Source organism: Phoca vitulina, unplaced genomic scaffold, assembly GCF_004348235.1.
Source record: "Phoca vitulina isolate PV1807 unplaced genomic scaffold, GSC_HSeal_1.0 scaffold6, whole genome shotgun sequence".
Classification (NCBI taxonomy): domain Eukaryota; kingdom Metazoa; phylum Chordata; class Mammalia; order Carnivora; family Phocidae; genus Phoca; species Phoca vitulina.
Window position 1 is genome coordinate 71,407,638 of NW_022589709.1, and position 17,233 is coordinate 71,424,870.

Genomic DNA, 17,233 nt, shown 5'->3' on the forward strand with positions numbered 1-17,233 from the left:
AGGTCCTTGACAATCCTACTAATTCTATTTTCCTTGCCTCTTGCCCCACTTTCATCACCATGTATGGTAGTCAAATTCCCCACCACTTCTTGAGCATGGTTTAGCCTTACTCTGTATCTGCTAGATATTTCACTTGGCTTATCCTTCTCTGCATAACCTAGAAAACTTGTGCTTTGTGTTTAAGATGGAGTATCTACTAATGTGAAATCCTTTGGAGAATTCTGCTTCACCCATCCACACTGATATTAATTACAAGCTTCAATGGCGATATCCTTCACCAGAGTATCAGGGATATATCTCTTTCATCTCATATCCCCTATAATTACCATGATGTCTACCATGGGATGAATGATCACAAGTACTTATTAAATGATTGAATATAGAAAGTCAATTATAACTTACACATTACATACATATAATAAGTTACATTGCAAAATACTTGTGGATTATAAGACGCCTCCTGCTACATTATCTCAGTGAAGTAGTACAAAACAATTTGTGCCTTATTAAATAGTACAATTGGTTAAGTTGTAAAAAGTGGTGATATTCAAAATTAGCAGCAGCATTCAAGAAAGTTGCATAGATTTGGGAAAAGAGATATAAAGGAAGAACTTGAAGGATGACAGTGAAGCAGAGATGTTTTGTGATGCCAGACATAAAACATCTAGATCTATTTGGCAAACTAGTAACTCACTGTATCAGGAACCCAACAGACTTACTTCCCTACACTTTCTGAATAAATCCATATCTTCTTTGATTCAATGCTCTCCCATTTGAGAGGTTGAAAACGGTTTTGATAATAATACAAGCATACATTTAGATCATATCTGAATGTGGCCATCTGGCTCCATTAAAGTCAACCACAGCCACTAGGCTTGATGGGGTTAGAAGCACTGCAGTTCTATCGATCATGAAGGAATCTATATTGATTTCTAAGACAGCCAGCCATGAATGATTCCTGACCAGTTTTTCCAGGCTACAATTTCTCTACCTACAATAAAACTTCATTTTGTGCTGACAATACCAGCATTATAGATTTCTTATTTTTCTTGTGAGACAGATAAATACATGTCATTGTATTTTTTGGTTGTTAAAAATGAAATTCTAACGTTTCTATTATGCTTAGTTACAAATGCTTTTCCTTCCCATCTAATTTCCTCTCCCCAAACCCTTGGTCTCTCTCTATTATTCTAATCCCAGCACATGCACATTATCCAAAATACTAGGCCAAGGGACTTGGCTGTAAAAAATGAAAGTTTATCACTTCTCAGTATTTGTAAGGTTGGAAAGAACACATGGAACACTTTTTATTTTTCAGTAGATGATTCCAGTGAATCAGATAACCCTTTGACATGTGAATACTTTGGTCCTAAAAAATGAATTTGCTGAAATGGAGATACTCATATTTGATTACAGGTTTTCCAAGGTCACTCTCCATAAAGATATTGATATAACCTAACACCATATTAGAGGACATATAATGTAGTGGTTAGGACCAGCTGTGTAACTCTAAACAAGTTACATAACCTCTGTAAACCTCTTACCTACTCAATGAGAATAATAGTATAACAGTAATGTCAACATCAGAAGCTTACATAAGGATCGCATGATATGATTTGTGTGAAATGCTTAACATACCAAGGTTTTGCTATCGTTTTTTATCACCTCTCCCTGAACTCAAAACAAAACTACCCTTTTTCATTCCAGAGTGTAGAGAGAGCTGCCTCCATTCCTCTTGTGAAAAAGCACTTTCAAGCAAGCAGAGTCTTAGACGGATAAAAGTCTGAAAACTCCCCTGCTTGCCTGGTACTCTCTCATGCCCACACTTCTGAGACTTCTATCTTTTGTACTCTGGTGTCCTCGGTCTCATGATTGATATCAAGAGAAATGGGCCAAGACTTCCCCTCCAGGAAGTCCTCCTGTTAAACCACAGACAGAAATGGGATTCTATTCTACTTTGTTCTATGGAAAGCAAATAAAAGTCACTTACCTTCCCCTCACATGCCCTGCTTTCCAATGAACCAACACCTAGCTCCAAAAGACAGAGTCTTGGCCTTCAAAGGAGGTAAGTGGAAGTCCCAAAGTAGAATTACTTAGGTACACATCTCTCTGTTTGAGCTCTATTTGTCCTAAAATAGTAAAAGATCTTAGAGATACAGGCTTCCAGTTATGGAATGGATAAGTCATGGCAATAAAAGGTACAACATAAGGAATATAGTCAATGATACTGTAACAGCAGTGTAACAGGACAGATGATAGGTACACTTGTGGTGAACTTTGCAATATGTACAAACTTGTTGAATCACTAAGTTGTACACCTAAAACTAATATATATCAACTATTAAAAAAAAAAGATCTGAGTGAAGAAGTCTTCATATTAAAAACATAAAAGGTAAAATAATGTACTTGATACAAAGGCACCTGGATTTTCCTACCCAGTCTCGAGTTTCATTGATTGATACAGCCCTTAAAGACATAATCAGCACTATTATTCCCAAAGTACAGGGCACTAGCTGACTTTTTTCTGCAATTAAGTGTCTGAGCACTTTCTTTCAGACAGTACACAAAAAATAAAGCAATAAAACTAATGGTGGATGTAACTAATTCTCCTTTCAAACCCAGAGGGCAGCTAGTACATTCAGGCAGGTGGCAAAAGAAAAACAAAACCCAAATGGAGTGCCAATTTATATGAACAACATTAAAATAGTTCATGAAATTTTAAAAGTAAAGATGAATTCAGGTTTGTATGGTCACCAATTACCCATGGGCAGAATGAAATTAAGACCACTGTGACAAAGACAGAAAACAGAGAGTATGTTTAAGATCACTGGGATCTCTTCCTTCCCTCAAGTTTTGCCAAACTATTTTTACATAGGTCATAAGGTGTGATTCTAATTCAGCAAGGCAGAGATGGTGGATCTTTATGATGAATGGCAAAGTGGTTTGCATTCTTGGTCCTCTCTGTGGAAGGAAATGAAAAAGCTTGAAGGTTTTGCCAAAGTGTCAGTGGTCCATTGTCTAGGATCTCTATGCAATATCAAATAGCTCAGTGACAGGGGAAAAAAAAAATGCACTGCTCCGTTTTATTTATTTGTAACATTCTATTTTATTCCTTGCCTCTTGAAAGAAGTCTACGTTAGCCTGCTCCATTAGTAAGACTTCACTGTGCTGATCAGGCTATTGGGTGAAAAGAAAAAATGGAAGAAGACTAGAGAGACTAAACTGATCTGTGTAACAAAGAGCTGCAACTGAAAGGAGGACAGGAAAAAGGACTCAAGAGACACAGGACTTGGGGAAAGACCCAAATACAATGGGGAGCAGCTATGATATAGCAAGGACTGTTAGAGAGATGAAGATAAAAGAGTGAAGTAGGATTTTTAGCTATTTTTCAGTGGCATGCAAAACAATTGCCCTGTACCTGCTCTGAGAGACTCCTTAAATAATTAAATTTTCCCATGCTTGTTTGGATATTGGACTGGTATTGCCACTGGACATTAAAATGGCTAACAGAGTAGAAAACGATCTCCGAAGGAACTATGTTCCAGAAGGCATCCTGAGCCTGGTTGTAATTGTAAGCATCACACTAAGCACCTACCAACATGATGTCATTTCACTATCACAACAACTAGGTACTATACCCAGGGGTGTGTGTCCAATAGCCAACACCACCATTTCACCTTCCTCCTTGCTGGCAGCACCAGCCTCCAGCTATGAAGTCTGAAAAGACTGTTCCAAATGTTCAGATCCTAAGCCTTGCTTGCTTCTTGGTCATGGAATGTGATGTTATCCTGGCCAGTGTGATCGAAAGAGAAGAAAACTGGGATAGTGTGGAGGCAACTGGAAAAGGTTTTACTCCATGTTAAGGGGGACTCACTAAAGTAAAACTCTTCTTCACCATATGTAGTATATCTGCATACAATGTCTGAACCTCTGCACTCAACTTGGGACCGTGACCAGAGGCATGTCTGGCATGGTCAGCGGAAATATGAAAAGCACCTGGGTCCTCAACTGCACCACTAAATCAATCCTGGACCTGTCCTGTCTCCTGAATTCTGCTTAGAGGTCATAAATCCCTTATTGCTTAAGCCTGTTTGGGTTACATTTTTCTTTTATTTGCAGCCCAAAGCATTCTTATTATTGGATTTAAAGCATCTGTTGGGATTAGGTGATCTGAAACCATGTAAAATTTTAGAAATCATGTCCCAAAATTTAGGACATTAGCAAATTCATTTCCATTATATTTGGTATTCCAATCAGCTATCTTTCTCTGACTCTTGAATACATGGATATGGAATCAATCACATATACAGATTTTATTCTAACTTAATCATAAGAAAAACAATTCATTTGGGATTTCTGCCCAGGCACAGGTGGGAAAAGAGAAAACAGGGAGGGAGGAGAACCATAGAAAAATGGGAAATGCTCCTTTAGCCGATTTTTCTTGACTTTGACTTCTCAAAACATGTGTTTCTAAAGGCTTTTCTTTTTCTATTCCTAGGTAGTTTTGTTTTGTTTTTCTGCCAAGCAAGCCAAATGCTCCAGAGGATGATGAATTCTCCAGCTGGTTAGTTACAGCAGTTTACAAGTCAGATACTTAGAAGGCAATGAAATTCTCCAAAGAATTGTTGAGTTTTCTGGAGGATTTCTACAGCATAGATATAGCTTTAAAGTTTGCTTGTTTTTACTGTGTCTATAGAACACTTTTACTTTTCCAATCCATTGGCCCCTTGGAGAACCTGAAAACAAGAGGAAGGCATTAAATGTAGAAGAACATTTTGGTTACCAAATACTCTGAATGGGAACTGCCAACATGCCTACCTATGATAAGAAGTCATTTCTTATATAACCTATCTTTTTCAGTAGTTTACATAAATCTGTTGGTTCATTCATTCATTCATCCATTCAGTTACCAAATACTTACTGAGCACTTTAGCAAACAATGTTGGTGACTTCCCAGATTTTCTTTTACCATTTCTGAGTTCATTCTATGTTGATGTACTATGCCTCCTATACCTGTACCTGCCACTGTTCTTTGGAGAACTTTCCAAAGACAACTAGAGTTGCTTTGCACATAAGAGCAGAGAGTAGAGAGCCTGAAATCCCTAGGAGTTTATGTCCCCATATTAGTTTTGTATTGCTGCTCTAACAAATTACCACAAACTTAGTAGCTTATTTATTTACACAAATTTATTACCTTATAGTTCTGTAGGTTAGAACTCAGACATGGCTCTCACTGGGTATTGCCAGGTTGTATTTCCTTCTAGAGGCTCTTGGGGAAAACCTATGTTCTTGTCTCTTCCCAGATACTCAAAGCCTCCTGCATTCCCTGCCTTACAGTCCCACTTTCTCCACTTTCAAAGTTGACAATATCACTACTCTCTGACCATTCTTTTGTCATCATATTACCCTATCACCTCAGCTGAGAAAGGTTCTCCACTTTTAAGGACTCATGTAACCAAATTGGGCCCCTCTGCCAGAATAATCTTCCTATCTGAAATTTCATACCCTTAATTACATCTGCAAAGTTCTCTTTGCCATGGAAGGTAGTATATTCACAGGTTCAGGGATTAGGGCACAGAAATCTTTGGTAGCCATTATTCTGCCCACCACAGTCCCCCCTGATGCCCTTAGACAATGACTGACAGGTACAATGATTAACAACTTTCTCACCTCAGGTTGGGACTGCTCTGAGGGGTAATTTATCCTCCAGAGTCTCCTGAAGCATTGTTCACCTCCACTTAAGTTTGCCTAAAGCCCACCCTTCCTTGGCTGCTTCTACTTTCTTGCTCTGATTTCCCAAATTTGTTACAAGTTCTCCTGGGAGAACTTCCTTAATTATTTGCACACAAATCTTATCTTGAAGTTTGATTCTGAAGAACCTTTCCTGAGACAAGAGTCAGATATGTGCTAAGAAATATGCTAGGCACTGGAACAAGACAACAGTGGTGGGTCAGGAGACTTGTAAGCTAACAATAATAATATTAAAAAATATCTACCATTTATTGAACCCTTAATATATGTCAGGCACTTTAGCACTTCCTTGGCTAATATTAGTTAATTTGCATGAATTTATATAGTAGGTACTATTATTACCTTCCATTTATATGTTAGCTCCAAAAAAATCAAACATTATGTCTATCCCTAGCAGTATGCATAGTGCCTTCCATATAGTATATGCTCAGTGATGATAGGTGAATGAGAGATTGAACAGTATAGATAAAGAAACTGAAGTGTGGAGAGGTTAAATGAGCATATGTATGTCATAAATAGTGAATCAGTGATTAGAACCCGGTTCTGCCAACTCCAAAGTCCATGCTCTAACTGTGCTTTTCTGCCACTTAAATCTACTTGTTGAATTCAAAAAGAACACGAGGCTGAAGATTCCACATAGAAGAAATGAGGAAAGGTTTCCTTCCCTATTTCAAATCCCACTCTGAAGTGGAAGTTATTTATAAAAGGATTCCTCCACAGCTAATAGCCATTAAGACTTTGATCAGGAAAAGGTATATGTATGAGAAATTCTGTCAGTTGTGGATAGATTTGCAAAATTTGAATCAGATAATCTAATAACATAGTTAATAAAGAAAAATTTCCCCATAATTAAAAATAAAGTTCATGTGCAAACATGCTCACACATACCCAGAGAGTGAGGTATGTGGGAATGTGAGTGCCATTGAACATCTCTATAAATCTTAGAAAAGATACATCTTATGGGGCGCCTAGGTGGCTCAGTCAGTTGAGCTTCCAACTCTTGGTTTCAGCTCAGGTCATTGTCTCAGGGTCGTGAGATCAAGCCCTGTGTCAGGCTCCCCACTTGGCGGGGAGTCTGCTTCCCCCTGCCCCTCTGTCTGCCCCTCTCCAGGCTCATGCTCGCTCTCTTTCACAAGTGCGTGCACTCTGAAATAAATTAAATCTTTTAAAAAAGAAAAGAAAAGATACAGCTTAGACATCAAGTTAAAAAGTTAGGGGCATTCATGAAGAAATAATTGATAAGTTGGGTATCATTAAAATTAAAAACCAGAGCAAGGCTGGCTCAGTTGGTGGAGCATGTGACTCTTGACCACAGGGTCATGAGTTAGAGCCCCACCTTGGGTGTAGAGATTACTTAAAATTAAAAAAAAAAAATTAAAAACTAGTGCTCTGCAAAAGACATCAAGAGAATGAGAAGACAAACCAGAGACTAGGATAAAATACTTGGAAAAGCACATCTAATAGAGGATGGTTATATGAAATATACAAAGAACCCTTAAAACTCAACAATAAGAAAATAATAACCTGATTAAAAAATGGGCCAAAGGGGCGCCTGGGTGGCTCAGTCAGTTAAGCGTCTGCCTTCGGCTCAGGTCATGATCCCAGGGTCCTGGGATCGAGCTCCGCATCAGGCTCCCTGCTCATCAGAGAGCCTGCTTCTCCCTCTCCCTCTGCCTGCCACTCTGCCTACCTGTGCTCTCTCTCTATTTCTCTGTCAAATAAATAAATTCTTCTAAAAAATGGGCCAAAGACCTAAACAGAAACTTCATAAAAGAAGATACACATATGGCAAATAAGCATATGAAAATGTACTCATTATATGACATCAGACATATGCAAATGAAAATCACAACAAGATACCATACCACTACATACCTATTAGAATGGCCGCAGTCCATAACACTCACAACACTGCATGCTGGGCAGGATGTGGAGCAACAGGAACTGTCATTCATTGCTGGTAGGAATGCAAAGTGGTATGGCCACTTTGGAAGACCATTTGGTGGTTTCTTATGAAACTAAACATATTCTTACCATACAATCCAGCAATGGAGCTCCTTGATATTTACCCAAAGAAGTTGAAAACTTACATCCACACAAAAACCTGTACAGCATTTATTAAAGCTTCATTCATTATTGCCAAAACTTGGAAGCAACCAAGATGTCCTTCAGCAGGTGAATAGATGAATAAACTGTGGTATACCCAAACAGTGGAATATTACTCAGCACAGAAAAGAAATTAGCTACCAAGTCATGAAAAGACATGGAGGAATCTTAAATGCACACTATGAAGTGAAAGAAGCCAATATGGAAAGGCTACACACTGTATGATTCCAACAATTCAACATTCTGGAAAGGAGACAGTAAAAAGATCACTGATTGCCAGGGGTTGTGGGGGGGGGGGGGAGGGATGAATACGGAAGGATGAACACAGAAAACGTCAGGGCAGTAAAAATACTCTGTATGATACCATAATGATGGCTATATGGCATCACGCATTTGTCCAATCCACAGAATGTATAACACAGAGTGAACCCTGATATAAACTATGGACTCTGGGTGATTATGATGTAAACTTGTCACTTGTAACAAATACACCACTCTGGTGGGGGATGTTGGTAATAGGGAGGTTATATATGTGTGGAGGCAGGCAATATATGGGAAATCTCTGTACTTCCTGCTCAATTTTGCTGTGAACCTTAAACTACTCTAAAAAAAATAAAGCCTTCAACTTAAAAAAAGAAAGTAGCACTGAATTACAAAGTTACCAGCATATCTTTGATGGGTATCAATTGAAAGTAAGTTAATCGCTGTTTAAAAATTCAGAATAATCTGTTTCAGTTAATTCTTTTATTATTTCCCTCTTAGTGTCAGCAAAAGCAAAATATGATATGACTTATTGGTCTTCATTCAAAAAAATACCACAGTTTTAATTTAAGAGGATGCAGGATTTATATTCTAGTTAAATTACTAGATAATCTTCTAAAAAACATTTAATATTATATGCAAAATGTAATTGGCTTCTTGTTTAATCACATAAAAACTGATTTATGAAATGAAATGGATATTTTGTTTTATTAAACTATGCTTCTATGGTTAGTTCATCATTGAAATTGGCTTGGACTTAAGGGGAATTGATATTCCAGATGCAGTCTGCTAAGCAGGTTACCATCTTACCTGCTTAATACGAATGTTTTTGAAGGTCTCTATAGATGGATTAAGTTTCAGTCACATTATAAGATACTTCAAAATAAAATTTCAGCAATGGATAGTCAGAGACAATAATGACATATAAGAATAAAACTGCAGTACATCTTTATAAGAGCAAACCTTTATAAACAAAAATTAAAATTTCTAGAAAAGCCACAATAAAAAAAATTACAGTAACAATAAACACAGACCATTAAATGACTGCAAAAATGTTAAATAGCAGACACCTATAGAGTTCTTTAAATGTTCACAAAAGGAACAAATTAGGGGAGCAGGTAACTGTGGAGGTTTGAGGCATCACAGTAAACATTTTTAAAAGCTTGAAATAGTAGTATAAGACTGTAAAAAAAAAAACACACCAGAAAAGAGTCACAAACTATCTATGAGAGAAGGGAAGCCATGGAGAAAAGGGATTGCAATGGAAGAGGAAAAGGAACTGGAGAGATCAGAGAACAGCCTTAGTCACATAAGAGTAGGATGTGGATGCAGTGGAACTATAGGAAGTGAGGCCAGTGAAGAGGAATAGCAAGCTCCTAATGAGTTAAGTAGCAACATGCTTGGGACCTGGCCTTTGAAGTCACCAAGCTTATGTACAAAAAGGCAAAGGAATCTTAGGCCATGAACATCACAGTCTGAGGCCAACCTGGGCCCTTGGTCACTACGGAACACTGGCCCTTCTTGGGCAGCACAGCTGTCTCCTAAAATATGTACAACCCAGGAGCCCAGCCCATCCTTTGGATCCTGACTCCACAGAGGGTAAATGCTGGCAAAGATCACTGGTTGTTCAGAGAGGTGGAAAACTAAGAACTTACTATTCTTTCTGATTACTCCTGCCTGTCAGACTCTTTTGTCATTCACTTCTTTGTACTGATAGCTTTCAAATCCCTAGCTTCACAATGAAACTCCACACCAGCATCTAAACCCACAAGATTTTTATGGTAACTCAGAGTATCATCAAACTCACTCTTGCTCTTTTCCACCCAAAAGAGCACTTCCAGAGCTCATCTCTAACTATTTCTTCTATTCCGCCTCTTGTGTAGTCCGGGCTATTTTGTCATCTTAAATCCTAATGGCCACCATCTTTGTTTGGGCCTTCTCATCTCATACCTGGACCACAATTAATTTCTAAATGAGTTTGACCCTCTAATCCATCCAAGGTAGGACAACTAGATGCATTTTCCTAAAAGAATGATTCCATCAAACCAAACTCTGTTCTTCAGTATCCTGGATTGACCAGGCCTTCAATGCTAAACTCCTTACCACAGCAAGGACATCCTCACCATATCCCAAAATACCACTCCCCTGAACTGGGCCTGTATGGACACCACCAACATCCCTCACAGTCCCTGACCTCATTGAGCTTACAGTCCAAGTGTTCCTATTTTTGTGCCAAATGTCCCTTCAGCAATCTGATAAAGGGTCCCTGAACACTTTCTCATATTAAGGTTTTTAAATGCATAAAATAAAATACAAAGGGTTAAAAAGGAAACCAGTAATACTGAAAAACCGTTAAAGTGTTCTTTTAAATCTATACAGAAATAAATAAGCACCTTTGCTGATGCATTAAATAGCAAGGTATAACAGCAGTCTAATAATTACCCTAATTTTGAAGAAGTGACCTTAAACAACATTTCAAGAATCTAAAATAACTGATGTGATACAAAAATGTTTGTAAGTTCTACTAATGCCAAAATCAGAGATACTGCTAATATTACAATGATTGGTGGCCATGATTCATAGCTAAAATAAATATTCAGTTTAAGATAGTGGTTAATAAAAATATAGATGATGATCGCTTCTCGGCCTTTTGGCTAAGATCAAGTGTAATAAAAATATAGATGATTTTTTTTTTTCAACTAAGTTCCCAGACCTCGTGAGTTTTATCTCATTTTAATGTCCCTGGTCTAATGATTTTTAGATATACCTCACAGAAGCCCCTGCAAAAAAACAAAACTTTCCTCTCTAAAAAAGTATACTGAATTACAGAGGAAATGAACCATAAACTGTGTCTGGAAGAGCCAAGGAAGACAAATGATCTGAGCAAAAGTTCAGAAAGTGTGGAGGTGTGGAGATGAGGGATATTGGCATGGAAAGAATTTAGGGTGCTTGAAAGAAATGACTTTATGCAATTGGAGATTAATAAATTCTGGAGATCTAATTTATAACATAGTATAGTCAGCAATACTGTGTTACAAACTCCAAAGTTGTTCTGAGATTAGATCTCAATTGTTCTCAACACAAAAAAGAAATTATAATTATGTAATGTGATCCAGGTGTTAGCTAACACTTCTTTAGTAATTGTATTGTAAAATATAAATGTATCAAACCAACACATCATCTACCTCACTTACACAGTGTTATATGTCAATTATATCCCAATAAGAAATAAAAAAAAAAAAAATTTAAAGATTCTTAATAGTCTAGATGATAAAATGTACAGTAAATAAAAAATAAAATTTTATTCTTAATTTAACCTGAAAAAAAAAAAATGACCAGGAGACAAAGATATTATAAACTTAAGAATGCCAAGTGAGGAGCCATCAAAGGGTATTAGGCAGTCCATCCTCCTCATTCTGTTCCCTTGGCTCTGAGCCCCACTCATCCCATCTTTGCTGTATATATACTACTTCGTCTAGACTTAGACCTAACACCTCTCTTCCCTAAAAGTCTTCATTGACTACCCAAGCTCTCAATGTTCCAAATTTTTTTAATATCCTCTACTGTTACATCTTTGTATGCACATTAAACTATGTTGGAATCAACATCATTGTAAATAAATTGATAACATTTCTTTATCATCCTTGTGGCTCTATCTGAACAGAAAGATAATTGGTTGGCATGAGGTCAGAGTTTAAGGGAAGCTGCATGCAAGGATCCAGACACTTCAGGGATGATTTCCAGGGGCATTGGCTGAAATCATTTAAGGTGAAAACTACCTTTCCTGACAGGCATTAAAAGAAAATAAAAATGGGACTTCTCTGGACGCAAATATCTTAGTTACATTGAGCAAAAGAGCAAATCTGACATTTGTTTATAAGGCACATCACTGATGGATGCTCAGAAGGAAAGATCTTACTGATATAAAAGAACAAAAGATGTTTGAAAAAGAAGTCATTACGGAAACTGCTTCTCCTTGGACATTCACCATTCTAGTAATTAAGAGGTATTCAAGCACACTGACCCAATCATAAATCTGTTTAAGATGAGTAAGCTGAACAATACATATGACTGTAAAAGGAAAATTCCAGTACAAAAAAAATAACAATAATCTTAATGGTTATATTTCAGTGTGTCTCATCCAATTTAGTCCATGTGAAAAATTTCCCATAAGGAATATTTATGACAGATTTTTATTGTTTGGTTTTATATGTTTAATAAATGTTTATTAAAAGTTTGTTTGGATTTTCTTTCTTTGTTGTTGTTTTTTACTTTTGGTAGCTCTCTTAATTTTATGGTATAAAATGTATTTCTAGAAACAAAAACTTAAAATATTTTCCCTATTGGAAGTAGGACTCAGTATCAAAGATAGCTTACTGGGTAACCACAATTTGATAACCAATTAGGTCTTAAGAAAGGGGTTGCCTCTATCTTACCTGATCTACACTGAAACAGAAAGGGCAAGTATTAGTACCCTCAAGTTACAGATAAAGAGACTGAGGCTCAGGGTAGCTAAGTGGCTTTTTACTTTCCTGAGATCTTTGGCAGGAGAACACAACGGAGAAGAGAAAGGCACCAGGACAGAATCCGTAGAGGGAATGTGTGTGGCAGTGCCCAGTCTTGGACAATAGATATCCCTTTTCTACCAGACACTGCTCCCTAGGCAGATAAAGAAGGGTAATGTGAGACCAGTGATAAGCAATCTCTACAGACAGGTAAAAATATTAATGACAGGCCCCTCAGGGCTTTAAACCTCAGTCCTCTTAAATCCTTAGCGGACAGGCATTGGAGCTGATCCCTGAAATCTGCTTTCATGGGATGTAGGAACATTAGATACCTAGAGTTAAATGCAGTAGGGTGCCGGTTCTGGCACATTCTGGTTCCCACAGGAAGCTGGAGGAAGAGCCCTGAATTAAATGAAAGTATTCTTCATCTTCCTAAGGGTGATTTACTATCACCGTTAATTTTTCAAAGGAACCAGTAGTAATGCCATGAACAAAGGGGAAAAAAATGCACCAATGAAATGCCCTTCCAAGGATTTCATTTTCGAGCCTCCCACATAACCAGGACTCTCTCTCTCTAAAGCCATAATGTGACTTACTGCAGAACTACAGGAGAAATGATTCTTTGATTTATTGACTACTTTAAAGGCATCCCTTTTCCCTCACCTGGATTCAAGGGCAGATATCAAATATGCTCACATCGGAAGCACATGACACACCCACAAACAGCCAGGTCCCCAACCATCTGACAGCACAGTCAGCAAGGCTGCCGCTGCTGAGGGCCCATGGCTGGCGGCATGATGGGAGGCACTTACACAGCGCTCCCCCGATTACCAAGCAACGCCTTCACTTCTAGCCCAACAGACTCAGGACAACCTGCTGAGCCCTATTTCGTTAATTACTGCTGTTATATCATCTCCATTTGCAAATTTGTAAACCTAGTTAGTCAAATTTAAGCAACCTGTCTGAGACTTTACAACTAGAAACTGGCACAATCAGAACTGAAGCCACTCTTTTCAGTTTCCATGCCCCACATTCTTTCTCTAGAGCAGGGTTTGCAAAAGTCTGATTTGAGGATCACTTGGAAAGGGTCACTAGGGATGGCCCTTAAAAATGTATGTCCGGAAGCTCCACCCCAGACTTACTACACCAGAATCTGCAGGGGGGAAGCTATTCATCTGTACCCCTGGGGGGAATCTCTGCAGGCTGAAGTTAAAGAAGAACTGCTGTTCATATCTTCATATGGTATTTCGGTTTGTAAATCAGTGTAGAGATTCTTGTTCCAATAGTATCAAAGACAGTGAAAGTATAACCTCAACAGCTGGTCTAGGGATTAAAAGCATAGAATCTGACACCAGACAGCATGGGTTGGAATCCCAGCTCTGCCACTCATGAGATACTAACACTGGGCAAATTACTTAGTCTCTCTGCTGCCTTAGTATTCTCAACTGTAAAATGGAGCTGTTGTAAAGCATGGTGGCCATGAGAATGTATGCACAGACCCCAACCACAGTGGGCATAATCAATTAAGCTACCAATGACCAGGGCAGCTGCCCTGTGAAATCCACAGCACCACGTGCACCAACGCCTGGACTCCCACAAGCCTCTCACTGCCCTCAGCAGAACACAGGAAGGATGTTAAGGCAGGCCTGTTTCTAAAAGACATGAGACTCCTTTACTGGCTAATTTTGACTCAAGGACTCCCTGCCCGCCTTGCCTACCCTTCCTCAGACTGTTGCAACCCTGGATACTTCCACCAAACCTTCCTTGCCCTCACACTTGAGGTGAAACTTACATCATAACCGGGCAGACCTGTCAGCCTCTCCCTGCTCCCTCCCATTTTCTCTCACAGACATCTCTCCTAACAAAACCTGTGCTTGCTTCATCCTGTGTTGGCATTTGCTTCTGGGAGGACTTGAGACTATGACATAAGGATAAAGTGAGGAAAATCATCAAATAGATTTATAATCAAACCTGGGACCAGTGGGTGCCCGAAAGGGATGTGACCTAAGATCACCATTACTCTCACTACTGCTACTACCACTGCCATTACATCATGACCATGGGAGGCCGACTGTTCCTCAGCAACCATGCTAACTGACTCACAGTGTTATCATTAACCCAATTCTAGGTAACTCGATCTATATAAAAGGGCTTTGCAGACATTCTTAAAACTAAGAATAGGAAACGGTCATAATTCCTCTTTATAAAACTACATTTTGGAGTTAAATTTAAATGACTAACTCTAAGGTACAATGCAGATGTCCATTTGTTATAACATCTGTTTCCCCACCCCGACGCCCATCCTCAGGGACAATGTCTCATTCATCTTCACAGCCCCACATCTCTCACAGTGGCTGGATCATGGTAGGTGTTCATAACTATTTGTCAAAATGAATTGTTAAATTGTGCAGCTCAATCTAAGGCTTCTAGTGTAAGAAGCAGAATGTTAAGTGATTTATTTTCCATCACAAATCCTAGAGCCCTTTAAAACTGGACAAACACTTTTATAGATTAAATACAACCAAGTCAATTCGCAAAAATGATAGTGGAAATCACAATGATGCCTCTGCTAGAGAATCTATGGGTCATTCCAGACCTACTCATTCAACTTGCAATCAAATCTAAATATAAAGGTATTTTTTATTTTTTGGAAGGAAAGAAGATATCTGCACTCACACACCTTGATGTATATGATGCATGACTATGATCTTAAATAAAGCAGCCAGAAACATAAAGAAATAAAGAGAGCTATCTAAAACCAAACAAAATAAAACAAAAATCTCCAAACTTCCACATTTCATATCATACTAGGCCTGGCAGTTGGCAATGATTCAAAACAAAATCAAACATGTTATTGCCCAAAACATCAAATAATGATGTTAATGATTTAAATCCTTTATCAGAAAATTAGTATCACCATTAGCAGAAGGCTTTAGGGGAAAAAAATTAATATGATAACCATTACAATCATATGCTTTCCACTCAGGCCTGTGGTTGAAACACAAAAATTCTGTGCATCTAAAAACTGTTCTAGCTATTCTGAATTTTTAAGAAGTGGGCAAAAACTTACAAAGGGATTGGTCCTTTAATAAAAGGTGTGCTGCCATGTCAGATCATCAGAATACCAACTACAAAATACTATCATTTGAAACCATATGATATGGTTTTTTAATTCAAAAATTGTACTACACGTTGCTGTCTATTTTGCAAACCTAAGTTTGCAAAATAGACAGCAACGTGTAGTACAATTTTTGAATTAAAATACAAATTTTTTTTCATGATCCAATAGTTGTATACATATAGGGTGAAAGAGCACACTGGAATGTATATATTATGAAAGAGTTTTGGGTAGACCCTAGTGAAAAACCCATGCTATATTTATGCAGTGCTCAGAAAAGCAAAAAACTTGGTCAGTGAGTTCCAAAGTATATTATTTGGACCATATAAATCATACCGAGGTCCCTTGACTCTACAAAAGTCAGAGATAGGGCAACGTCAGGAGGATGGATGGATGGATGGATGGATGGATGGATGAACATTAAGAAAGCTGTGAGTTAACTTTTCATCCTGAGATGCTTTCTGACAGTTAAAGATAGCTATGCCAGCATGCTTTTCTGTACTACACGTTGCAGACTTCGAATAAAACATGAAAGCATTTTTGGTTATCTTTCTTTTTCTTCTTATCCCAAAGATGGTTAAGGACTAATTTTAGCTCTCAGATTTTCTCAAGTGTTAAAACAGTCACCCTGCCATTTGCAACAAGCTGAGAGACTTGCCTAAATCTCTCATCTCTTTCTTAGTTCCTAGGAAATATTCCTTTTGTGATTCAGCTGCCAAGGGCAATCACATACCACTCCTTGCTGAGACCTTCTTCCCACCCTCCTACAAACTCCCCTCTGATAGGGAGAGACTTAATCTTTTGTGAAGCAGTTTTGCCTCCAAGCTTCTCACCTCCACATCTCTGTTGGAAGCTGAATGGTAGTGGTGATCTCAGTGAGGTGCTCCTTTGATGGCATATTTCTGATGATCACTTAGGGATTCGGGCTGTGACACTCAACTCTGAACCCCCACTAAACCAGTTTATGGTGAGAGATATGGAAGATGGGAAAGCAGCATTTATAACTTTGGAAATGCCTACTCTCTTCTTCCAAATTTTTCTTCAACCAATGTTCTGCTTTTAATTCTTACTAATTTTTTCCTTTAGCTATAAAGATGTTGACATTAAAAAGTGTATCTGACATACTTCTTAACTTGAAAAGCAATCTTTCTAACTTGAAATCTGTTCCTTATTTTTTATAAGTAACAAAATATAGCAGGTAGCAATTAGTGACAAAAAAAAAAAAAAAGAGGCATTGGTCTGTCTTTTATATATGCCATTCAATATTACTGGCAAATGGCATTTACTATACATGTTAGTGCTAAAATCAGTGATTACAAAAACTCAGCATATTCACTTACTCCCCTGGATTCAAGAGAATGGTTACTGTTAGAGTTTTAGAAAATCAGCCTTCAAGATTTCCTTCTCACACAAAGTAGACTTCGAAGCCACACTGTGAAGTAGGAAAGGTTTCTTTTTCATAGTTTTCTACCCTTCTTTAAATATCGCCTAC

General features: G+C 38.1%; 1 protein-coding gene and 1 pseudogene across 1 annotated transcript in view; one reads left to right on the forward strand and one right to left on the reverse strand.

Moving 5' to 3' along the window:
• Positions 1-17,233, reverse strand: part of KCTD16 (potassium channel tetramerization domain containing 16) — a 256,798-nt gene that overhangs the window by 169,032 nt on the left and 70,533 nt on the right. The window lies entirely within an intron of this gene.
• Positions 10,753-10,890, forward strand: LOC116632524 (annotated as a pseudogene).